This window comes from Hylobates moloch, unplaced genomic scaffold (genome assembly GCF_009828535.3).
Source record: "Hylobates moloch isolate HMO894 unplaced genomic scaffold, HMol_V3 SCAFFOLD_28, whole genome shotgun sequence".
Taxonomy (NCBI): Eukaryota; Metazoa; Chordata; class Mammalia; order Primates; family Hylobatidae; genus Hylobates; species Hylobates moloch.
In genome coordinates, this window is record NW_026652303.1 from 2,383,400 (window position 1) to 2,406,931 (window position 23,532).

A 23,532-nucleotide genomic window follows, 5' to 3' on the forward strand; every position below is an offset into this window, starting at 1 on the left:
GTTTCATTATATATGAAAGGATGTTCATTTCAGCATTACTTGTAATAGGAGACCATCAGAATCAACTTAAATGTCCATCAGTAAAGAGACTGGTTAAATAAAGTATATCCATGTCACTGAACATGTACCCATTAAGCAGTGAGCCAGGTCTATGTATACTGAACCAAAAGGTGCTTCTGATTTCCTGTTGAGTGAAAAAGGCAAGTTACGCAACAGTATTATCTATATGCATATTAAAAAAAAAAAACAGCCGGGCGCGGTGGCTCACGCCTGTAATCCCAGCACTTTGGGAGGCCGAGACGGGCGGATCACGAGGTCAGGAGATCGAGACCACCCTGGCTAACACGGTGAAACCCCGTCTCTACTAAAAATACAAAAAATTAGCCGGGCGTGGTGGCGGGCGCCTGTAGTCCCAGCTACTCGGGCGGCTGAGGCAGGAGAATGGCGTGAACCCGGGAGGCGGAGCTTGCAGTGAGCCGAGATTGCGCCACTGCACTCCAGCCTGGGCGACAGAGCGAGACTCCGCCTCAAAAAAAAAATAAAATAAAATAAAAAATAAAAAAAAACAACAACAGAAAGGATATGTTTGTATGTGTATGTAAGAAAAATCTCAGAAGACGAGGGAATGAAGGAACTTTTTTTCTTATATGGTGGCATTTGCACAATGACAATATACCACTTTTATGCTTAAAAAAAGATATTTATTTAAAATTTTTTCAAGTTTGATTTCACTTGCTTATTTATTTACTTTTTTAAAGAGACCAGGTCTCACTCCATCACCCAGGATGGAGTGCAGTGGTGCGATCATTAGCTCACTGCAGCCTCAACCTCCTGGGCTCAAGCAATCCTCCCACTTCAGCCTCCCCCCAGTAGCTAGGACTACAGGCGCATGTCACCTCGCCGGCTTTGGCTTGCTTATTGTCTCCATCCCGTTTCTATTATTTAAATGCCTCACTGAGTAGTGTTAAGGGTTAATTTTAAAAGACAGAGAGAGAAAATAAATTTTTAAAATATTATACAATGCCTTCTCCATGTTCAGATTTTTCCTACCTTTATCCTTTATCATATATTTCTCGTTTCTTCTTGCATACATGTTAAAAACTGCTGTACATTTTTTCCTAGGTCAAGGAGAGTTGTATATAAATAAATTCACCATTCTTAAGTTAATCACACACAAAAAATTTAAAACCTGAAGAGCTGTTCTTCAAGATCACCTAAAACAAACAGTCCCTTCCATGACACTGACAAGAACCAAATCCTGAAAGAATGTTACTCGCCAAGCATCACAGACCTTGTTAGGATTAGAAACCATGCCAGAGAAATTCCTTCTCTATCCCTACTTTCTTAAAAAAAGATAACATTTTGATGAGACCAGGGAATACAATCTTTTAAAACACTAAAACAACACGGAATGTCTTCCTAAGTCCGACTCAGGTTCTGGGTTGAGCCCTCCAGGCCACTCAAGCAGTGTAGGCAGTAATGACACTCCAGGTGTGTTCTCAATTTCAAATTCACTATAACTGCTTATTGAACAATTTATTCTAGGAATTTTAGAAAATAGAAATGAAGTAAGTTTTAATGAAGAACACTTTAAAAGCCATTGTTCTATGCTAAGTTAAGAACTAGACACTACCGCCGGGAGCGGTGGCTCACGCCTGTAATCCCAGCACTTTGGGAGGCCGAGGCGGGTGGATCACAAGGTCAGGAGATCGAGACCATCCTGGCTAACACGGTGAAACCTTGTCTCTACTAAAAATATAGAAAATTAGCCGGGCATGGTGGTGGGCGCCTGTAGTCCCAGCTACTCGGGAGGCTGAAGCAGGAGAATGGCATGAACCTGGGAGGCAGAGCTTGCAGTGAGCAGAGATCACGCCACTGTGCTCCAGCCTGGGTGACAGAGAGAGACTCTGTCTCAAAAAAAAACAACAAAAAAAAACTAGACACTACCGTTTATTAATTGCAGCACCAATAACATCATCACAGAGAGAAAGTGATCTCCAATACAACAGTAGTCAAAGAACAGAACCTCCCAGAAACTGGCCTCCAACTGGATTTACAATGCTACGATTCTTCTTTGATAAAAACACATGACACAGCCAGGTGCGGTGGCTCAAGCCTGTAATCCCAGCCCTTTGGTAGGCCAAGGAGGGAGGATCACCTGAGGTAAGGTGTTCGAGACCAGCCTGGCCAACATGGCAAAACCCTGTCTCTACTAAAGATACGAAAATTAGCTGGGCATGGTGGTGGGCGCCTGCAATCCCAGCTACTTGGGAGGCTACGGCAGGATAATCACTTGAACCCAGGAGGCGAAGGCTGCAGTGAGCCGAGATCGCACCACTTTACTCCAGCCTGGATGACAGAGTGAGACTCTGTCTCAAAACAAAACAAAACAAAACAAACAAACAAACAAAACACAACATCTGAATTCCCCTTCATTGTAAATCCATCCCCATTAACACGTTATAGACCTCAAAGAAAGTTAATACAAAATTAATCCATAAACTTTTTACATACTACCTTAAGTGATACATTTCCATCATTGTAGATTTTAAATAAAATATAAAAGAAGATAAATTCTATTATTTCCCTTCCACAATAGTAAGACAAAAGAGATCTTTCTTGCTAGAAAAAAATAAACAGACACACACACACATACACACACACACACCTATTAGCTATTCCCTAAGGATCTGAAAAGGGAAGATGTAATATGTCTTACGTATTTCAATGATTAATGCTGTATTTAACATTAGGAAAAACATCAGCACCAGAAGAACCAATACAGTTGAAGAGTAAATCCTTACAAAATCCACATATTATTCTGAAAATTTGTTCCTGCTTATATTCTTATTCACATTGAAAGTGTCTTTTATATTTGTTGAAGAGCAAAAGAAAAAAGCTAAATAAAAAATGGGATTTATATTCCTGTTAAAATAAAATATTACCAAAGAAAATACTAAATAGGAGGCAAGAGTCTGCTTGCAGGTTTAAACCTGATCATTTTGTAAGCCCTAACAGTTAACTCATTCAATAAATATCTATTAAACATCTATCATTTACCAAGCACCAAATTTTGAGGTAAAGGAATTTAGCATGTATTGTTTCAAATTATTTCAGTTCTACAAAGTTCTCCTATTGGAAACATCTAGATTTTTAGAAACAGTATGCCTTTCCATCCATTTTGCATTTAAAAAACACTTCTTAAAGAGGAGTAGGGACAGAAACCAGGATTTTTGTCTATAGGTGTGGTTATCATACAAGTACTCCACTCCCCCAAAAGATAAAATCCAGGCTGTCTTTTAAATCAAGAGCACACATATTGCTTACCAAAGCATCCCAGTCTACGTGACATTCATAACTGACAAAAGTATCTTGCAACCTCATTAATTAATAGCCATTTTCAGACATTTGCTCAATATCTCCATCTGCTACGGTGGACATCTGGAGCCCCAGTGTGTAGAAACCCACCTTTAAGCAGCTGCAGAAGTAATTACACCTAGGAAAGGATGGATTCCTATTCATTTTCTTCGGTGTCTTCAAGATTGCACAGGTTGTTGTATTTGTTTTTAGGTTTGTTTGTTTTCTTGTCAACTAAATGACTAAGAGCAAGATTTGACTTAAATTGTTTCAATTGATTATGTGCCCGTGGAGATGCATACACAAAGAATTCCACCTCAAACTGCCAAGAAAAACTCAATCCTTCCATACCATTCCATCAAAGATAGACTTAAAGGACAAGTCCCCTTGTATTCTTACTACTAAATAGATAAATCAAGAAGAAGGGACAGAGGCATCAATGGGCGATCTAAAGCATTCATAAAAGCATATGATCTTGATAAAGCACAATCAGTGACTTGCTAGGGGGAAAGGCAAATAAATAAATAACAAATACATAAGTTTCTTCAAGTCTTGGATCCCCTGGTGTTTTGTGCTCCTGGAGCCACTCCCAGCTGCGCTGGCTTCTCTTTGTGCGGGGCTCAGGGAGGCTCTGTCCACTGGGAGATTGCTCTGCAGTGACTGAAAGGCTGGTCGGCACTGGAGGAACCAAATCTCTTCAACGGCCAGACCGCTGACTAAGCAAAGTTACTCTAATTAGCCATCCTTTCTCAATTCCATTACAGCCCTAAGCAAAAACTATAGACATGTTTTGATGGGTAGAGCAAATGTCTGATGCAACCGAATGTACTGGCAGCTATGAAAACGTCTTAATCACTTTCAAACATGAAGCAAATTCCTGGAGGAAGGAATCTAAATTTGCCACTCATTCCTGGCTCTATTAGCAAGCACTTGCAATCAGTGACTATAACCACCAGGACACCTTGCTATTAAAATGAACTTTTACGCAATTTTAGCTTTGCTACGTTTAAATTTTATTCAAGATTTTTTTTTAAAAGGGTGCTCAGGAACATGGAAAGATTTTTTACTTAAGTACAAGATTTTTTGTTCTACACTGAAAATTGCATTTCAAGGTCTCTTTAGGCTCAAAACTACACCAAAAGTATGTTTACACACAAAATTCCAACCTGATCAATGTGTTAACCAACAACTGTTAGACCAAGGCAAACAAACGCTTAATGGTGACATCTATTAATAATTATGTTCAGTCTAATTTTTATTTACCAGCGATTTTCTTTCTGCAAAGATAAATGCTAACCAATTAAATGGAACCAGTCTGGATGTCCAGATGATAAGAACAATTTTCCAGATCAACGAGGCATTCTATTGATCTAATCAGCATAAAACTATTCAACAAAAATAAGCATAAAAACAGCCTTTCTGCAATCCCACACTGGAGTGGAAAATACAAAGGCACCACTTGGCGGCTAAGTCATACATTTGATGGAAGGAAAATGATATGCAGGTGGTCCTGCTGACAACAGATGGTAGGAAAATAATCCCAAAAAACCTTACTCCCTCCAGTGATCATGCCATCGTAGAAGATTTCTCATTTTTAACATCCAAATTCTTAAATCAATGTAAAATGTATTAAAGTATTCTGATAAAAAAAAGACTGTGAATGATTCATCCAAATGTCTTCTATAACAAAATACGAACACGAGAAAGGTGACTTCTGCTATCGTGGAATTTCTGAGTGAAGGTCTCAGTCACGCTGTTTTGTTGACCACCTTCTTGGAGGGTAGATTTGTTTTCCATAATCCATTCTTTTACAGATTTTTTTTTCCCTTTTCTAGATGGAAAATGTACAATTTTAGGGCATCTGTTACTCTGAGGGCTCAACATCCCGAAAGCAAATAGCACTGGAAACCTCAGCCTTTTAAACTCCAGAGACACCTCCAAGCCCCAGCCTCTCTCGAATGCAAACCTCTCGCCTTTCAAAAGTGTTTTCCAGACACAGAAAGCAAGAGCTGGGAAGAAAGACGGTTTAGATCCCCTTGTTGGGGAACAGAAACAGTGGTTGGGGAGTACAACCAGTGTCACCACTTTATCACATATGGGTCAAACACGTTTGTGAGAACAATTATAATTAAAAAAAATTTTTTTTCAGACAGGGTCTTGCTGTGTCACCCAGGCTGGAGTGCAGTGGCGCAATCACGGCTCATTGCAGCCTCGACCTCCCAGGCTCAATCGATCCTCCCACCTCAGCCTCCCAAGTAGCTGGGACTTCAGGAATGTGCCATCTGGTCTGGTTAATTTTTATATTTTTTGTAGAGGTGGGATTTCACCCATGTTGCCGAGGCTGGTCTCCAACTCCTCAGCTCAAGTGATCCATCTGCCTCGGCCTCCCAAAGTGCTGGGATTATAGGAATGAGTTACCTAGCCCAGTGACGATTAGAAATTCTCACCTCCATTTTTATACTATTGTTTCTATCACCTTGAGTTTTTCTCAAAAATGCCTTTGAAGTTAGAAACTGCCTATAAAATTGTGAAATGCCCCCAACTCACAAACACTCCTTTTTTCTAAGAACATACAAAAGTGATAACGGTTGTGTTAAATAGGAATTTCCATTTTTTGTTATATTTTTAAATCTTTCTATAATTTCTAATTTCCATACTTACAAGGCTTAAAGATCCCTACCTTATCAAGGACAGAACTTTTTTGCATAATTTAATTCATGACTTTCTTCAGGAAAACATTCCCAAGAAAATGTTTCTGATACACTTTAACGAAATCATGATCTATAATTTTAAACCACTTCCCTACTACCCAACCCCCCCACCTCCTCCACCATCACCACACCCCCAGGTAATCTTCAAGAACTGAAGGTAGGCCGGGTGCAGTGGCTCACGCCTGTAGTCCCAGCACTTTGGGAGGCCAAGGCAGGTGGATCACTTGAGGCCAGGAGTTTGAGACCAGCCTGGCATGGTAAAACCCTGTCTCTACTAAAAATACAAAAATGAACAGGGCATGGTGGCAAATGCCTGTAATCCCAGGTACTGGGGAGGCTGAGGCAGAAGCATCACTCAAACCCAGGAGGCAGAGGTTGCAGTGAGCCGAGGTTACAGTGAGCCGAGATCATACCACTGCACTCCAGCCTGGGTGACAGAGTGAGACTCCATCTCTATCTATCTATCTATCTATCTATCTATCTATCTATCTATCTATCTATCTATCATCTATCTATCTATATCATCTCATGAAAAACAGGAAGGCAAACGGAGTATGAAAAACAGAAAGGCAAAGGGAGTATTCTAGTTTAAGAAACTAGAAAAGAAACATGACCAAATGCAATTTGGTTATATGCTAGACCCCATTTTCTTTTCTTTTTTCTTTTTTTTTTTTTTTTTTTTTTGAAACAGGGTCTCACTGTCACTCAGGCTGGAGTGCAGTGATGCAATCATAGCTCACTGCAGCTTCAAACTCCTTGGCTCAAGGGATCCTTCCACCTGGGCCTCCTAAGTAGCTAGGACTACAGGCATGCGCCACCACACTGGGCTAATTTTTTGTATTTTTTTTTTTTGTAGAGATGAAGTCTCATTATGTTGCCCAGGCTAGTCTTGGATTCCTCACCTCCAGTGATGATCCCACCTCAGCCTCCCACAGTGCAGGGATTACAGCATGAGCCACCATGCCTGGCCAGGACCCAATTTTTAAAGCAGGTATAAAATACATTTAAGGTTAACAGAGGAAGTTTGAATACAAACTCTATCTTAGATGATATCATTAAATTAATGTTGAGCTGGGTGCAGTGGCTCACGCCTGTAATCTCAGCACTTTGGGAGGCCAAGGTGGGTGGATCATTTGCAGTCAGGAGTTCGAGACCAACCTGGCCAACATGGTAAAACCCCGTCTCTACAAAAAATACAAAAATTAGCTGGACGTGGTGGCACAGACCTGTAGTCCCAGCTACTCCGGAGGCTGAGGTGGGAGGATCACATGAGACTGGGAGGCAGAGGCTGCAGTGAGCTGAGATCATTCCATTTTACTGTAGCCTGGGTGACAGAATGAGAATCACTCAAAAAAAAAAAAAAAAAAGTTTCTTAGTTGTGTTAATGGCACTGGGGGTAAGCAGAAGAATGTAGGAATATATTCCCAGGAGACGATGTTGAACTATCTGGGAGTGAAGTGTCTGATATCTAAAACTTACTCTAAAAGAGTTCAGCAGCAAGAAAAAGGATGCAAACAGGAGAAAGAAAGCAAAGATGGCAAAACGATACTGACCTGTAACTCTAACAGAAGAAACTGCTTCCGCATATTTGGTGGGAAACATACTTAACCAACCACCAGCAAACCTCCTCACCATCACCCGTCTCTACCATGGAGACATTTTATTATTTTAGCAACTAACTCCCCAAACTAGAAGCAGTAACTCTTTATCTAAATACTAAATCAGAACTCTAAGAACTGTTATTCAGAAGCCAGAGAAGTCTGCTTCGATTGCTAAGAGTGCATAATGCTCACTTGGATTCATCATGATGTCTGCCGTATACACATTCATTTCAGAAGACATTTTTAATTTTTAGCTTTAGTTTGGCATATGAGACTACCAGATATTTCATTCACTAAAAACAAAAGGGATCCACACAATTAGTTATCAGGGAAATGCACATCAAAACCACAATGAGATGCCACTTCACACTCACTAGGCTGTCTCTAACCAAAAGGGCAGATAACAAGTGTTATCAAGGATATAGAGAAATTGGAACCCTCAAACACTGCTGGTTAGAATTTAAAATGGTGCAGCTGCTTTGGAAAAGTCTGCCAGTTCCTCAAGAGGTTAAACAAAGGGTTAATATATAGCAATTTCATTTCTAGATAAATATCCAAGAGAAATGAAAACATTTATGTTCAGGCAAAGAATTGTACATTAGTGTTCATAGCAATATTATTCATGACAGCCAAAAGGTGGAAGCAACCCCAATGCCAATGTCTATCAACTGCTGCATAGATAAATAAAATGTAGGATATATCCATACAACGGAATATTATACAGCAGTTTAAAAAACCAGCTGGGCTCAGAGGCTCACGCCTGTAATCCCAGCACTTTGGGAGGCCGAGGTGGGCAGATCACCTGAGGTTGGGGGTTCGAGACCAGCCTGACCAACATGGAAATTCCATCTCTACTAAAAATACAAAAAATTAGTCCGGCGTGGTGGTGCATGCCTGTAGTCCCAGCTACTCGGGAGGCTGAGGCAGGAGAATCACTTGAACCTAGGAGGTGGAGGTTGCAGTGAGCCAAGATGGCGCCACTGCACTCCAGCCTGGGCAACAGGAGCGAGACTATCTCAAACAACAACAACAATAAAACAGGAAGTACTGATGTACACTATAACATGGATGAATCTTGCAAACACTACAATAAATGAAAGCCAGACACCAAAGGCCACATATTGTATGATTCCATTGATATAAAATGTCCAGAATAGGCAAATCCATAGAGAGACAGAAAGTGGCTCTGTGGTTCCTGGGAATGAGGGGAGTGGGAAATGAGTGACAGCTAATGGGTATGGGGTTTCTCTGGGGAGTGAAAATGTTCGAAGATCATGACAGTTATGTAACTCTGTAAACATGCTAAAAACCACCGAGTTGTACCCTTTAAATGGTGAATTGTACGGTATGTGAATTATTATCTTAACAAAGGTATCTGAAAAACCTGGAAGAATTAATACTTTTCCAGCAATTGAGACTAGGAAAGTATCTCAGAGGAAGAGTGCTCGGAGGCAAAGTGATCCAGAGATATCTTCCTGGGGTAAATGTATCTGCTCCAGAGTATTCATTTCCTCTTAATCATAAACAAGAACTACAATGCCTCTTGAGTTGAGCAACAGTGAAGTGTCATGGCAAATCAGATTCAAGTGCTGTTGATTCCTAAAGGAAATAAAATACATTCTTTAATTATGAAATCCTCCCCAGATGTCTTGGCAAGTTCTATGATAGAAAGAAGTTCCTTTTCCACTAAATTTGGAGAAGACAAACAGGATGACAAACAAGTCTAAAATGCTATTGAGAAAAATTCTGCACTGAATAATAAAAATTTTAGAAAAAAATATAAAATTGAAATACACACAAAAAAACTGAAAATGCTGCTGACATTTTGGGATTATCATCCATCCTTTAACGAGACCGTTACGAATGGGCTACAGCTGTCTTCAAAAAGACCTGTCTCAAAATTTTAAAAAAGCCACTTGTACTGTCTATATTCAACTGGCCACAGAAAACTTCTGTGAGAAAGATTTCATCTAAGACTGAACATCTTTCATCTTGACCGTGAGATTTAATCATTAGATATTAAATGTTTCTCACATCTGGTTTAAGCCCAATTTTCAATTTTCCCTCTGTAATATTAAAGTAAGGGTTTAGATGTTGATTTAAAAAAAAAAAAAAAAAAACCGGTCTGGGCATGGTGGTTCATGCCTGTAATCCCAGAAATTTGGGAAGCCAAGGTGGGTGGATCACTTGAGGACATCAGTCCCAGATCAGCCTGGCCATCATGGTGAAACCCCGTCTCTACAAAAAATACAAAAATTAGCTGGGCATGGTGGCACGTGCCTGTAGTCCCAGCTAACTCAGGAGGCTGAGGCAGGAGAATCACTTGAACCCAGGAGGTGGAGGTTGCAGTGAACTGAGATCATGCTGCTGCACTCCAGTGTGGGTGACACAGTGAGAATCTGTCTCACAGAATTAAAAAAAACTCAAACAAACAAAAAACCACAAGTCTTTTCCAAAATGGAAACGTTACATAGAATTGGAAGTTTCCATATAATATGGGTATTTGATTAGAAGTCTTATCTTCCCTTGTAAGCAAAAAGAACAGATTCATGCTAAATCTAGTTTTATATAGCTGTCAAGTGTTATTTTTGCCTTAAATACATATATTTGAGAACACATAGTCACACTATTTTTTTGTTTGTTTTGAGACGGAGTTTCACCCTTGTTGCCCAGGCTGGAGTGCAATGGCACGATCTCAGCTCACCACAACCTCTGCCTCCTGGGTTCAAGCAATTCTCCTGCTTCAGCCTCCCAAGTAGCTGGGATTACAGGCATGCACCACCACGCCTGGCTAATTTTATATTTCTAGTAGAAATACAAAAATACATCTCCATGTTGGTCAGGCTGGTCTCAAACTCCTGACCTCAGGTGATCCGCCTGCCTTGGCTTCCCAAAGTGCTGGGATTACAGGCACGAGCCACCCCACCCAGCAGTCACACTGTTTTAATAATGGTTACTTGTGGGTCCCATGAGGGTTCCTAGATCCAGCTTAGAAGGAAAAGATAAAATAGGAGTTGGGGATGGAGGGGTATGGCATCTGTCAGGCAGGAAGGTGACACTCAAGGAGCATGCATAGGAGTCACAGCAACTGAAGAGGGCAAAAGGACGATGACCATTCAGCTCACTCTATCAGCAAATGCTGAGAGAGACAGGTTTGGGTGCCTGAGGAACGATGTCTGTCTCCCGGCAATGGAAAAATCCGGTGAAGAAACCACGTCCACCTTCCACGGAACCTTTCGCACTGTAACTTCTTGCCATTATCCCTGCTATTTTTTGCCTATGAAAAGCCTTCATTAACCATAGTGATACATAGCGATGGTGTCTTTTTATGGCTACGTTCTAGAAATGTAATAGGTCCTGAAAACAGGGATCAGAAATGGTAAATAATAACTATAGACACAAAATCTTGTTGTTTGTTCTATACATCTATGACTGTCTTTGAAAAAATTGTCAGAGGAAATGGATTGGTGCTCTGAAAACCACCCAATAGCCCTGCTCCACACCCCACCCTCTCTCTGTTGGCCAGAGTTTGGCATTCTGTGGACTCTTCCACACTGTGATGTGTCTACTGACGGCTTTGACAACTGTCTCTCAAACAGCTGAAAACTGCAAGAGTCTTTTAAGGTCCAAAATCTACATGTCTGACTTTAATGCAGCAATGCCTGACATTAAAATGTGACTATGACAATTAAGTACAATAGTCCAAATAGATGCTGACCAGTGCAAACAACAGTATGGTGTTATTTCTATTAATATGGCATAAGAGTCTATTCAAAATGCTCTATATTAACCACCCTCTCACAGTTGAGATTACGGTGAATATAAAATCAATCAAACTCCCAGCTAATTTTTAACCTTCTCCCCTACTTATAAGCTATATTCTCCCTCATCCTCAATTCCTTCCCGTTGATCTATCTGCTGGTTTTTTACAAAATCTCAAGAAAGAGAAACGAAAGTTTTGAAAACATGAAACGATCTAAAACCCTATCATGCCAACACCTTGTGATTTTGTGATTTTCACGTTCTCCTTTCTTTTTTTTTTTTTTTTTTTTTTTTTGAGGCAGAGTCTCGCTCTGTCCACCAGGCTGCAGTGGCGCGATCTCGGCTCACTGCAGGCTCCGCCTCCGGGGTTTATGCCATTCTCCTGCCTCAGCCTCCTGAGTATCTCCTTTCCACCTTTAGCCACATACATGCGTTTTTTAAATACAATTACTATTGTGGAATACAGTTCTGCGTATTTTCCCATTTCAGGGCCATAAACATTTCTCCAAGTAGCTAAAATTTCTCCTGTGCCCCTGAATGACAATGATCAGGTATATGTACAATACATGATTCACTGAACTGATCTTTCAACATCTTCAACAAGGCTATGGCAAACATTTGTAACAAACATTTTATGGAATACAGTTTTCCTTCCCCTGTGTTATTTATTTGTTGAATTTCCAGAATTAGCAGCACTGGAGCAAAGGATATGAACATTTATATGGTGAGACATGTTGCCAAATTGCTTTATAATTTGACCTTCTAAAATGCACAGGAATTGATGCATTTCATCAGGGTGTTTTTCTTCTATTCTACCTAGACTTCTCCCTCCCCTGTCCTTCCACAGATCCAGTGCCTTCCTCTTTACACCGTCTTCAAGTCTGACTGCGCCGCTGCACTGAGAGCTAACACTGTCTTTCCTCTTTATACCAAAATGCTGGTACCATATCTAAGTTTGAAAAATATTTAAATAGGAGTAGTGAAAGAAATAAGCAATGACAGAACATAATTAATATTATTAAAGATCAAAAAATTTAAAAAAAGAGAAAGAAGAGAAAAATATGTGATCCTGCATCAGCTATCTATCCTAACTTTTAACTTTTTAAATCATTTGTCACTTTGAGATGTCTGTCTTCACTTCTCATGCAAGTTGATAAAGAATTAACCCTGGCAAGGCCAAGGAGAGTTTTACAGCAGACAGCTCTGACCAGGATGATCAATTACATTTATTCCAGATACTTTTGATCAGCCCACATTTAGACAGAGCTCCTGAATTACTCAATTTTGTCAAATCACTTTAGTGAAATGCAGAATCACCATCAGTCCAGTCCCCCAAATCTTGGAGTCCAGGAACCTGAAAATAACAACAAAAAGACCAACTAAAGGAAGAACGAAAAGAATATTACATAAATGTGATTGTTGGGCTCATCCTTAGTGAAGCCACACTGACTCCTAACGATCACCAATTTCTTTTCTCACACAGTTGTTGAGTAATCCACCGTAGCCCAGGAAGGATATTATAATCATCATTAACTATGGTTCCTCTGGTGAGAAACTGATGAGGGATGGATGGGAAAGAACAAAGAGCAGCTTTTACATACCTTTGCATGTACTGTTAGATTTTTAACAAGCATTATTATTCTTGAATTTTAAAATATTGAATTTAAACTAAGTGGTCCTTTTTCCCTAGAGGTATAATACTGTATGTTTATTTTCTTCTAGTATATTTTTTCAAGTTGATTTTCTTCTGTTATGTTTTAAATCTACTGGATTGAAGTCAGTTTAGCTAATTGATTTCCTGGGTCACTATATCCCTATAGTGACTATTTAAAGTTCAAATAGCAATAGCAGTTCCCTTCTTACATTTTGACTTTTGGATAATTTTTAGAATGGGCTAGCTGAATTCCTACAAAGGAAAAGTTTTAAGCAGTCATATGAACATAAGTCAGACCTGTTAACAAATATCTGCTTCCAGTTGTTCAATAACACTTTCAACTAAGAATGCTTTGATTACTAAAACACACTGACCTGTACACTTTAAAGCAGTAAACTATATGGTATGTGAGTTACAGTATCTCAGCAAAGCTATTGCAAAAAAAAAAAAAAAAAAAAAAAAAAAAAAAGAGGCTTGATTTACATGTATAAATTTAACTTTGTCCCTAAGATATAAACTTTTTTTTTTTTTTGAGACGGAGTCTCGCTCTGTTGCCCAGGCTGGAGTGCAATGGCGTGATCTCGGCTCACTGCAACCTCTACCTCCTGGGTTCAAGCAATTCTTCCATCTCAGCCTCTCGGGTAGCTGGGATTATAGGCACCCACCATTATGCCCGGCTAATTTTTTGTATTTTTGTCGAGAAAGGGTTTCGCCAGTTGGTCAGGCTGCTCTTGAGGGGTTTCACCAGTTGGCCAGGCTGGTCTTGAACTCCTGACCTCAGGTGATCTTGATCTGCCCACCTTGGCCTCCCAAAGTGCTGGGATTACAAGCGAGAGACACTGCGCCCGGCCAACATAAACTTTTAGACAAAAATTATTTTCCCACAGATTTAAGCTTTCAACAAAATCATCCTATGCAAATGAATGAGATGTTTGAAGCTAAATTAATTTATTTTTGTCAAAAATATTACAGATATATTACCTAAAAATGTACCTCTAATATGAATTTGTACATCATACTATTTATCTTTAATTCTTTTTTTTTTTTTTTTGGGATGAAGTCTCACTCTGTCGCTCAGACTGGAGTTCAGTGATACAATCTTGGTTCACTGCAACCTCTGCCTCCCAGGTTCAAGCGATTCTCCTGCCTCAGCCTCCTGAGTAGCTGGGATTACAGATGCCTGCTACCACACCCGGCTAATTTTTGTATTTTTAGTAGAGATGGGGTTTCTCCATGTTGGTCAAGCTGGTCTCAAACTCCTGACCTCAGGTGATCCACCCACCTCGGCCTCCCAAAGTGCTGGGATTACAGGTGTGAGCCATTATGCCCGACCTTTTTTTTTTTTTTTTTTTTTTTTAAGAGATGGGGTCTTGGCCAGGTCTATCTTATTCTTTTACGATGTTAGTGGCACTTTGAGCAAAACTAATAATTTGCTTTAAACATACTAGTTTTAGAGCCAGCAGGCTTTGGCCTCTTGTCCTCAAGGAATGTCAGCAGTTCATTCACGTCTCCTTCCCAAAGCCGCACCCTGCTCCACTTTCATCTTGGCATGCTTGGATATTGAGCCCCAGCCAAGGGGATGTTCTCCATTCTCTTCCTTTCTTTTATTCAATCCCTTCTGCATACCATTAGCTTTCCTCATGAAACAGTGTCCCCTCCACCTGCCCCAAGCTGGAGAGTGCATTGACAGGGATGAGAACAGACAGTGTAGATCTGAGCTGGGTGGGCTCAGCTTAAAGGGGCAAGACAATGAAGTAGAGGCATCCTAGGTGGAGAGATGCAGAGGTTTGGGATTCATCAGCACATAGATGTAATGGAAGCCAAGAACATGGGTAAGAGCTCTCAAGAGCTGGGCGCATTGGCTCACACCTGTAATCCCAGCACTTTGGGAGGCTGAGTCAGGAGGATCACCTGAAGTCAGGAGTTCGAGACTAGCCTGGCCAACATGGTGAAACCCTATCTCTATTAAAAATACAAAAATTAGCCAGGCGTGGGTGCGAATGCCTGTAACCACAGTTACTCAGGAGGCTGAGACAGGAAAATCGCTTGAACCCAGGAGGTGGAAGTTGCAGTGAGCAGAGATCGCGCCATTGCACTCCAGCCTGGGCGACAGAGTGAAACTCCATCTCAAAAAAATAAAAATAAAAAAGAAAAGAAAAGAAAAGAAAATCTCTCAAGAGAGTATAGTGGGTAAAAATGAAGAATGTGAACTGAAGAAGGAATTTATTATTATCTGTTGAATGGATGTTTCAACAACCAGTTTTGCATGGATACAGAGTTAGAGAAAGAGTTCTGAGTTAGAGGAAAAGCAAAGCTTTCAGGAAGTTAAGTGGTAATTCTCCTGCCACTAAGTTACCTAGGCTCTCACAGAATCATATTTAGAGTCAAAGAGAAAAATTAAGGCCTGGAAGTGGTGACTTATGCCTGTAATCCCAGCATTTTGGGAGGCCAAGGCAGGGGGATCGCTTGAGCCCAAGAGTTGGAGGCCAGCCTGGGCAACATAGCAAGACCCTATCTCTAAAAAAATGTATAAATTAGCCAGGCATGGTGGTACATGCCCATAGTCCCAGCTACTCAGAAGGCTGAGGTGGGAGGATTGCTTGAGCTCAGGAGATTGAGGCTACAGTAAGCTAGGATTGCACCACTGCACTCCATCCTGGGCAAGAGTGACACTCATCTAGAAAAAACAAAATAACCCCCCAAAGGGAAAGAAATCTAAAGGTTAACTTAACTTCAGCTAATCAACTACCTTTTATATGCAGGCAAAGAAAATGTGCTTGAACTCTGGAGTATAAGGGAATTGAGACCCGGAAAACCTTAGATTTTAAGTTGTAGAATGTCTCTAAGGGAATTGAGACCCGGAAAACCTTAGATTTTAAGTTGTAGAATGTCTCTCTTAGCTTTGAAAAAACAACAGCAGGAGGCACCGAGCGGGCCTGTGAGATGGTGTTCACTGGTGAAACAGTCCTGACTGAGGAAGGCTTCAGCAAGATGCTCCCTGTACTAAGTCTATTATTTTGTGATAAAAATTACAAAGGGCTTTAGGAATTTTCTTCTTTTTGGGTGTGGGGAGGGAAGAAGAAAAACAAAGATCTTCTAAACTTTAGTTAGTTCATGCCAGATATTCACTTGCTAAAAATGAAAATGCCAACAAATGAAGTGTTTGAACTTCAAGCGTTTGAACTTGAAGTTGAAGTCAGTTAGCCATGTTTCTGATGCAGACAGAATTCCCAAAATAAAAGCCAACCTGACAATGGGATAAATTTAGAGCCAAAGGACAATTATATATAAATATGATCAAGAGTCTGTAGTCTGCATTTCTTAGAGCACACCCAAGGTGTGGGAAAGTTGACTGCATTATGTAGACATTTATCTGAGGCCATGCCACCGCACTACATGAAAAAGTACTTAAAATAAACAAAGGCAATGAGCAGAGCTTTTATTTATTACTATATGCGTTGACTGAACAGAAGAAGAACGTGTAGCAGACCAGCAAGAAAACATCTAAAAACCATTGTTTTGGGCCGGGCACAATGGCTCACACCTGTTATCCCAGCACTTTGGGAGGCCGAGGCGGGTAGATCACCTGAGGTCGCAAGTTCGAGACCAGTGTGACCAACATGGAGAAACCCCATCTCTACTAAAAATACAAATAATTAGCCAGGCGTGGTGGTGCATGCCTGTAATCCCAGCTACTCGGGAGGCTGAGGAAGGAGAATCGCTTGAACCGGGGAGGCAGAGGTTGAGGTGAGCCGAGATCATGCCATTGCACTCCAGCCTGGGGAACAAGAGTGAAACTCCATCTCATAAATAAATAAATAAAATAATAAAAACCATTGTTGTTCTTGTTTGTTTGTTCGTTTGTTTTTGAGATAGAGTCTGGCTCTGTTGACAGGCTGGAGTGCAATGGCATGATCTCGGCTCACTGCAACCTCCACCTCCTGAGTTCAAGTGATTCTCCTGCCTCAGCCTCCCAAGCAGCTGGGATTACAGGCACCCGCCATAATGCCCGGCTAATTTTTGTATTTTTTAGAGAAGGGGTTTGTATTTTTTAGAGACGGGTTATATTTTTGTATGGTCTCGAACTCCCGACCTCAGGTGATCCACCCGCCTTGGCCTCCCCAAGTGCTGGGATTACAGGAGTGAGCCACTGTGCCCAGCCAAACCACTGGCTTTTATTTTATTTTATGGTTTTTTTTTTTTTTTGAGATGGAGTCTCACTCTGTCACCCAGGCTGGAGTGCAGTGGCACAATCTCGGATCACTGCAAAACCTCCGCCTCCTAGTTCAAACGATTCTACTGCCTTAGCCTCCTGAGAGGCTAATTTTTGTATTTTTACAAAATACACGCCCGGCTAATTTTATATTTTTAGTAGAGATGGGGTCTCGCTATGTTAACCAGGCTGGTCTCGAACTCCTGACCTCAGATGATTCCCCCATGTCAGTCTCCCAGAGTGCTGGGATTCAAGCATGAGCCACTGAAGCCGGCCAAACCATTGGTTTTTAGATGCCAACCCTCAAGATGCAACTTGAGGAGTGAAGAATAAGGGAATGCACAGGTGCATGCTGGAAGAAAAAGAGTTTAGGAAAAGTATGGAGGAACATAAACAGAGAGTCCCAAGTCACAGGGCTCCAGGGTGCAGTGGCACGATCTTGGCTCACTGCAACCTCCACCTCCCCAGTTCAAGCGATTCTCCTACGTCAGCCTCCCAAGTAGCTGGGACTACAGGTGTGCACCACCATGCTCAGCTAATTTTTGTATTTTTAGTAGAGACAGGGTTTCACATATTGGCCAGGTTGGTCTCGAACTCCTGACCTCAGGTGATTTGCCCACAGGGGGCCTCCCAAAGTGCTGGGATTACAGGCATGAGTCACTGCACCCAAAATAAAGAGAAAAATGTGCAGTATCAATTCTCATTTCAGACGTACGACCTGCATCCAAACTCAAAGAGCTTTTACAGCCTGGCATTAGCCACCTCTAAACCATGACAGGCTGGGAGCAGAGAGGACAGGGTCTGAAACAAGGGGCTGGCCTTATTAGATCATCATTCACCATCTACTGGACAGCAGATCTTAGTAATACATCCTGAAATACCTAGGAAGGCAGAGTGCACTGGGATCTTAGGAGCTGTCTGACATCCCAGAAGCTAATAATGAGAGACATCTCCTATTCGGCACCATAGCCAAGGTCCCTGTCACACTGCAGTGATCTCATCATACCCACGAGCTCCAAGACTGAGAGTTGCCCAAACAGGAGTGAGACCTCTAGCATTGAACTCAAGAGCGATCGAATCAAAAGCTCCAATTCCTAGTTAAATTTCCACTCTACTGGCTCATTTTGAAAATGGGAATGATACCAGTCACCTCACAGAAGTTATAAACTGTTGGTAACATAGTGAATAGCATGTATAAGTGCCCCAACAACTGCTTGGTACCTAATAGGCACTCAAACCCAATAAACGTTAGTGAATTGACAGTAAGAAAAGAGACTGTATGTTTTATATTTCTATATGCACCTGACTCTTTATTAGTTGATTCTCTACAAGTTTCAACCTTGTAATTAACACAAAAATACACAGTAAAACAACTGTGTTAGGAACTCTCAGACACAGGTGGAACACCCCAAATTGGCCCATCCAGTCCCATCTCCTTCATTCACATTGTTAATGCTTTGTGCAAGGAAAAAAAAAAGTTACATTGAAGAAAAGGGTCGGCCGGGTGCAGTGGCTCATGCCTGTAATCCCAGCACTTTGGGAGGCTGAGGCAGGTGGATCACTTGAGGCCAGGAGTTCAAGACCAGCCTGGGCAACATGCTGAAACCCCATGTCTACTAAAAAAACAAAAATTAGCTGGGCATGGTGGCATGCACCTGTAGTCTCAGGTACTCGAGGACGAGGCATGAGAACAGCTTGAACCTGGCAGGTGGAGGTTGCAATGAGTCTTGGCAGTGCCACTGCACTCCAGCCTGGGTGACACAGTGAGACTCCATCTCAAAAAAAAAAAAAAAAAGGAAAAAAAGGGTCAATAAGTGGGCATATTAAACATATATATATACACACATATACACACACACACACATATATATACATATATAAATATATATGCTACTTTTTAAAAGAAGGAGTTCCTAGGAAAATATGTTATTTTAAAAAATATAGGCCGGGCGGATATATAGGCCTGTAATCCCAGCACTTTGGAAGGCCAAGGTGGGCGGACTACCTGAGGTCAGGAATTTGAGATCAGACCAGCCAACATGGTGAAACCCCATCTCTACTAAAAATACAAAAAATTAGCCGGGCGTGGTGGTGGGCGCCTGTAATCCCAGCTACTTGGGAGGCTGAGGCACAAGAATTGCTTGAACCCAGGAGGTGGAGGTTACAGTGAGCCAAGATTGTGCCACTGCACTCCAGCCTGGGTGACAGAGCAAGACTCTGTCTCATATATATACATATATATATACACACACACACACACACACACACACACACATATTTATTTTGTATAAATGTATATATATATATACACACACATATAGATACATTATGTGTATATACACATATATATATATATAGTGTGTATATAAACACACACACACACACACACACACACACACACACAGGCTGGGCACAGTGGCTCATACCTATAATTCCAGCACTTGAGGAGGCTGAGGTGGGCAGATCACTTGAGGTCAGGAGTTCAAGACCAGCCTGACTAACATGGTGAAACCCTGTCTCTACTAAAAATACAAAAATTAGCTGGTGTAGTAGCACACACCTGTAAGCCCAGCTACTCAGGAGGTTGAGGCAGGAGAATCACTGGAACCCAGGAGCCAAGATAGCACCACTGCACTCCAGCCTGGGCAACAGAGCAAGACCCTGTCTCAAATACATAAATTAATAAAATAAAATATATATAGTTTAGTAGATATTTATCAAGAAGCAGGAATCAGTAAAATGAGCTCTTCCTCTTTATGTGGCCAAAAGTAATCTTACAAGAATAGCCCTATGTTGATTTTTAGGTTTTACAAAGAAACAACCTTCTTGAAAGTTTAGTTTAGTTACAATCTCAGAATATAGTTATTTGCTTTTCTATGAGACTGTCAGTGATCAGACTCAAGGAAAAAATAAATCAGCGTCCTTCTCAAGTTCTTCTCCAATGCTGAAAAAAGCCAGCTGGTCAGCTCACAGCAAAGGAATCATAAGCTTTGGGGATTTTTCCCTCTTCATGACCATAAAAAGCAACAAACTTGTGACATTTCCCTTTACTTGTATTTGCCAGAGGAAGAATTTGCAACTCCATTCAAGAAGGCTCTGTGTGACCTTCCCCTGATCTTCGTTCAAGTTCACACACAGTTACAATACCTCCAGTATTCACTGCAGGAGCAGCAGAGACTTTGAGGACACAATACTCTACAGCTTTTCACTCCACAGTAGTCCAATTGTCTCTGGCCCCAGAAAATATGGTGAAGGGAGAGTTTGCAGGCATAAGTGGGTTGCCCCAGGAGGGTTAGCTCCACATGCAATTACATGCCATAGAAATCAGTTCTACAAAGAGTTGTTACTGAAGACCAAAAACTAAAAACTAAATCTAATGCAAATTATCAGGATTATTTGAACAATGAAATCCATCCAAAGTGTGCTCAATGCAAAAAAATGTTACTTATCCTCATTTTCTACTCCTTTTTCTCTTCCACCCAATCCCCAAAGTATCAGCAAGTCTAGACAGATGTAACTTAATAAGGAGATTAAAAATATGAAATCTTTCATCAGGATAATCTAAGGCACTTCCCACATAACGTACATTTAAAAGTTGTGACATGCAGCCATAAAAAAGAATAAAATCACGTCCTTTGCAGCAACATGGATGCAGCTGGAGGCCATTATCCTATGCGAATTAAGTCAGGAACAGAAAAACAAATACTGCATGTTATCACTTGTAAGTGGGAGCTAGGCTGGGTGCAGTGGCTCATGCCTATAATCTCAGCACTTTTGGAAGCTGGGGTGGGTGGATCGCTTGAGGTCAGGAGTTCAAGACCAGTCTGGCCAACATAGTGAAACCCTGTCTCTACCAAAAATACAAAAATTAGCCGGGCGTGGTGGTGCACAACTGTAATCCCAGCTACTCAGGAGGCTGAAGCAGGAGAATCGCTTGAACCTGGGAGGCAGAGGTTTCAGCGAGTTGAGATCACGCCGCTGCACTCCAGCCTGGGCGACAGAGCAAGACTGTTTCAAAAATAAAATACAAATAAATGAATAAATAAATAGGAGCTAAACATTAAGTGCTCATGGACAGAAAGATGGCAACAGTAGACACTGGGAACTACTAGACAAGGGGGAGAGGGAGGGGGCAAAAGTTGAAAAACTACCTATTAGGTACTACGCTCAGCACCTGGGGGACGGGATCAATTGTACCCCAAACCTCAGCACCACACTATATACCTAGGTAACAGACCTGCACATGCATCCCCTGAATCTAAAATAAAAGCGAAATTATTTTTTTTAAGTTGTGGCATATTTCATATCTTTCCATTTAACCAAGATTAAAGAATAAGAATCTCTCTATATTTGGTTAAAGTTTATATATATATATATATAGGCCGGGCGCTGTGGCTCACACCTGTAATCCCAACACTTTGGGAGGCCAAGGCAGGCAGATCACCTGAAGTCAGGAGTTTGAGACCAGCCTGGCCAATATGGTAAAACCCGTCTCTACTAAAAATACAAAAATTAGGCAGGCATGGTGGCACATGCCTGTAGTTCCAGATACTCGAGAGGATGAGGCAGGAGAATCTCTTGAACCTGGGAGGTGGAGGTTGCAGTGAGCCGAGATCGCGTCACTGCACTCCAGCCTGGGTGACAGAGTGAGACTTCATCTAAAAAAGAAATAAAAAATAAAAATAAAATAAAATTTATATATGTGTATATACACACACATATATATATAAAATACAATCATCTTTATATGAAGAAAATGAAATTCCACCCTTTCCCCTTCCTAACGAAAATTTTCTTTAATATCTTAAAATTATTTTCTCAGTCCCAGATTAGAATATAAAGTTAGGTAATTATTGGCTTTATATTGCAGATCATAATAAATGCAGAAGTCACACCCTACTGTTCAAAATTCTCCACAGCAGAGCCACAAAATACTACTAAAGGCTTCTGAATTGCTCTTCTAATTGTGCTCTCTTCTCTAGCCTGGCCTTTCCGAACTGTATTTGGGTAAAGACGCATATTCCATTTCCCCTTTTGAAGATTAATAATTATACTATTAACATATTAAGGGTTCTGGAAAGTTCTGCAGTCTGGAAAATCCAAGCTTCGACTCAACTTTTCCTAGACTATTTTTCAATCAGTATTTCTTCCAACAGGCTGAGGTTCTTTCCTGCCTCATTATTCAGTGGTTCTTTCTCTCGTGCATCTCCATTCTGCAAAGACTCAGCACAAATTTCTCCCTGCCACCTTTCCTGGTACTCAGTATCTCTGAGCGCTGTCAGACTGGTGCCTCTTGTCCAGCACTTGGATGCAATTCAGGGCAAAACCTGGTACATGAGCATGTTTAAGTCCACAAATGCCTGGGTACATGCTCAGCTGGGTCCCCTGCAGTGCTGAACACTGGCAGCAAAGAAAGACCCCAAGTTCAGGTTCAGTTAAAAGGCGGCTCTCTCTGTTTTTCCCTTCTTCCTAAATTTATTTACACATCGATTGTCCATCAGTTCTTGCTTTTTGCTCTTTAAATAATTTTTTTGTTTTGTTTTTGGATAACCTGTCATTCAGGCTGGAGTGCAGTGGTTCAACCACAACTCACTGTAGCCCAGACCTCCCTGGCTCAAGCAATCCTCCCACCTCAGCCTCCTGAGTAGCTGGGACTACAGGCATATGCCACCATGCCTGGCTAATTTCTTGTAGAGGCAGGGTCCCCGTATGTTGGCCAGGCTGGTGTTTAACTCCTGGGCTTGAATGACCCTCCTGCCTCCGCTTCCCAAAGCACTGGGATTACAGGCATGAGCCACTACGCCTGACTCTAAACAATTTTTACTGCAGGATTGCACAATAAAGAAACAACATTTATTAATCCCGGCCGGGCGCGGTGGCCATGCCATTGCACTCCAGCCTGGGCAACCAGAGTGAAACTCCGTCTCAAAAAAAAAAAAAAAAAAAACAAAAACATTTATCAATCCCATCTACCGTTTTTCCAGTCACCTGCCTATAACTCTAACTTCATTTTTGTTGACAAGGGTGCAGGCGCATGTGGTGAATCTGTGACTTTCAGTCCAGCCCTCTTAGAGGCTGGGAAGTTAATTCAGCCCCCAAATTTGCCTACAACTAAAGCATTCTGGGCGAAGAACAAGCTGGCTTCTGAAGATCACAGGGACTGCTTGAGAAACTTTCTCTGACAAATGTAATACTTTAACATGACCTACTTCCCTGAATACTTGAGCATTCTTT

General features: G+C 41.3%; 1 protein-coding gene across 3 annotated transcripts in view; it reads right to left on the reverse strand.

Annotated features, from left to right (window-relative positions):
* The window catches only part of LOC116463187 (A-kinase anchor protein 12-like), a 115,247-nt gene that overhangs the window by 76,308 nt on the left and 15,407 nt on the right, over positions 1-23,532 (reverse strand). The gene's annotated exons all lie outside the window — the stretch shown is intronic.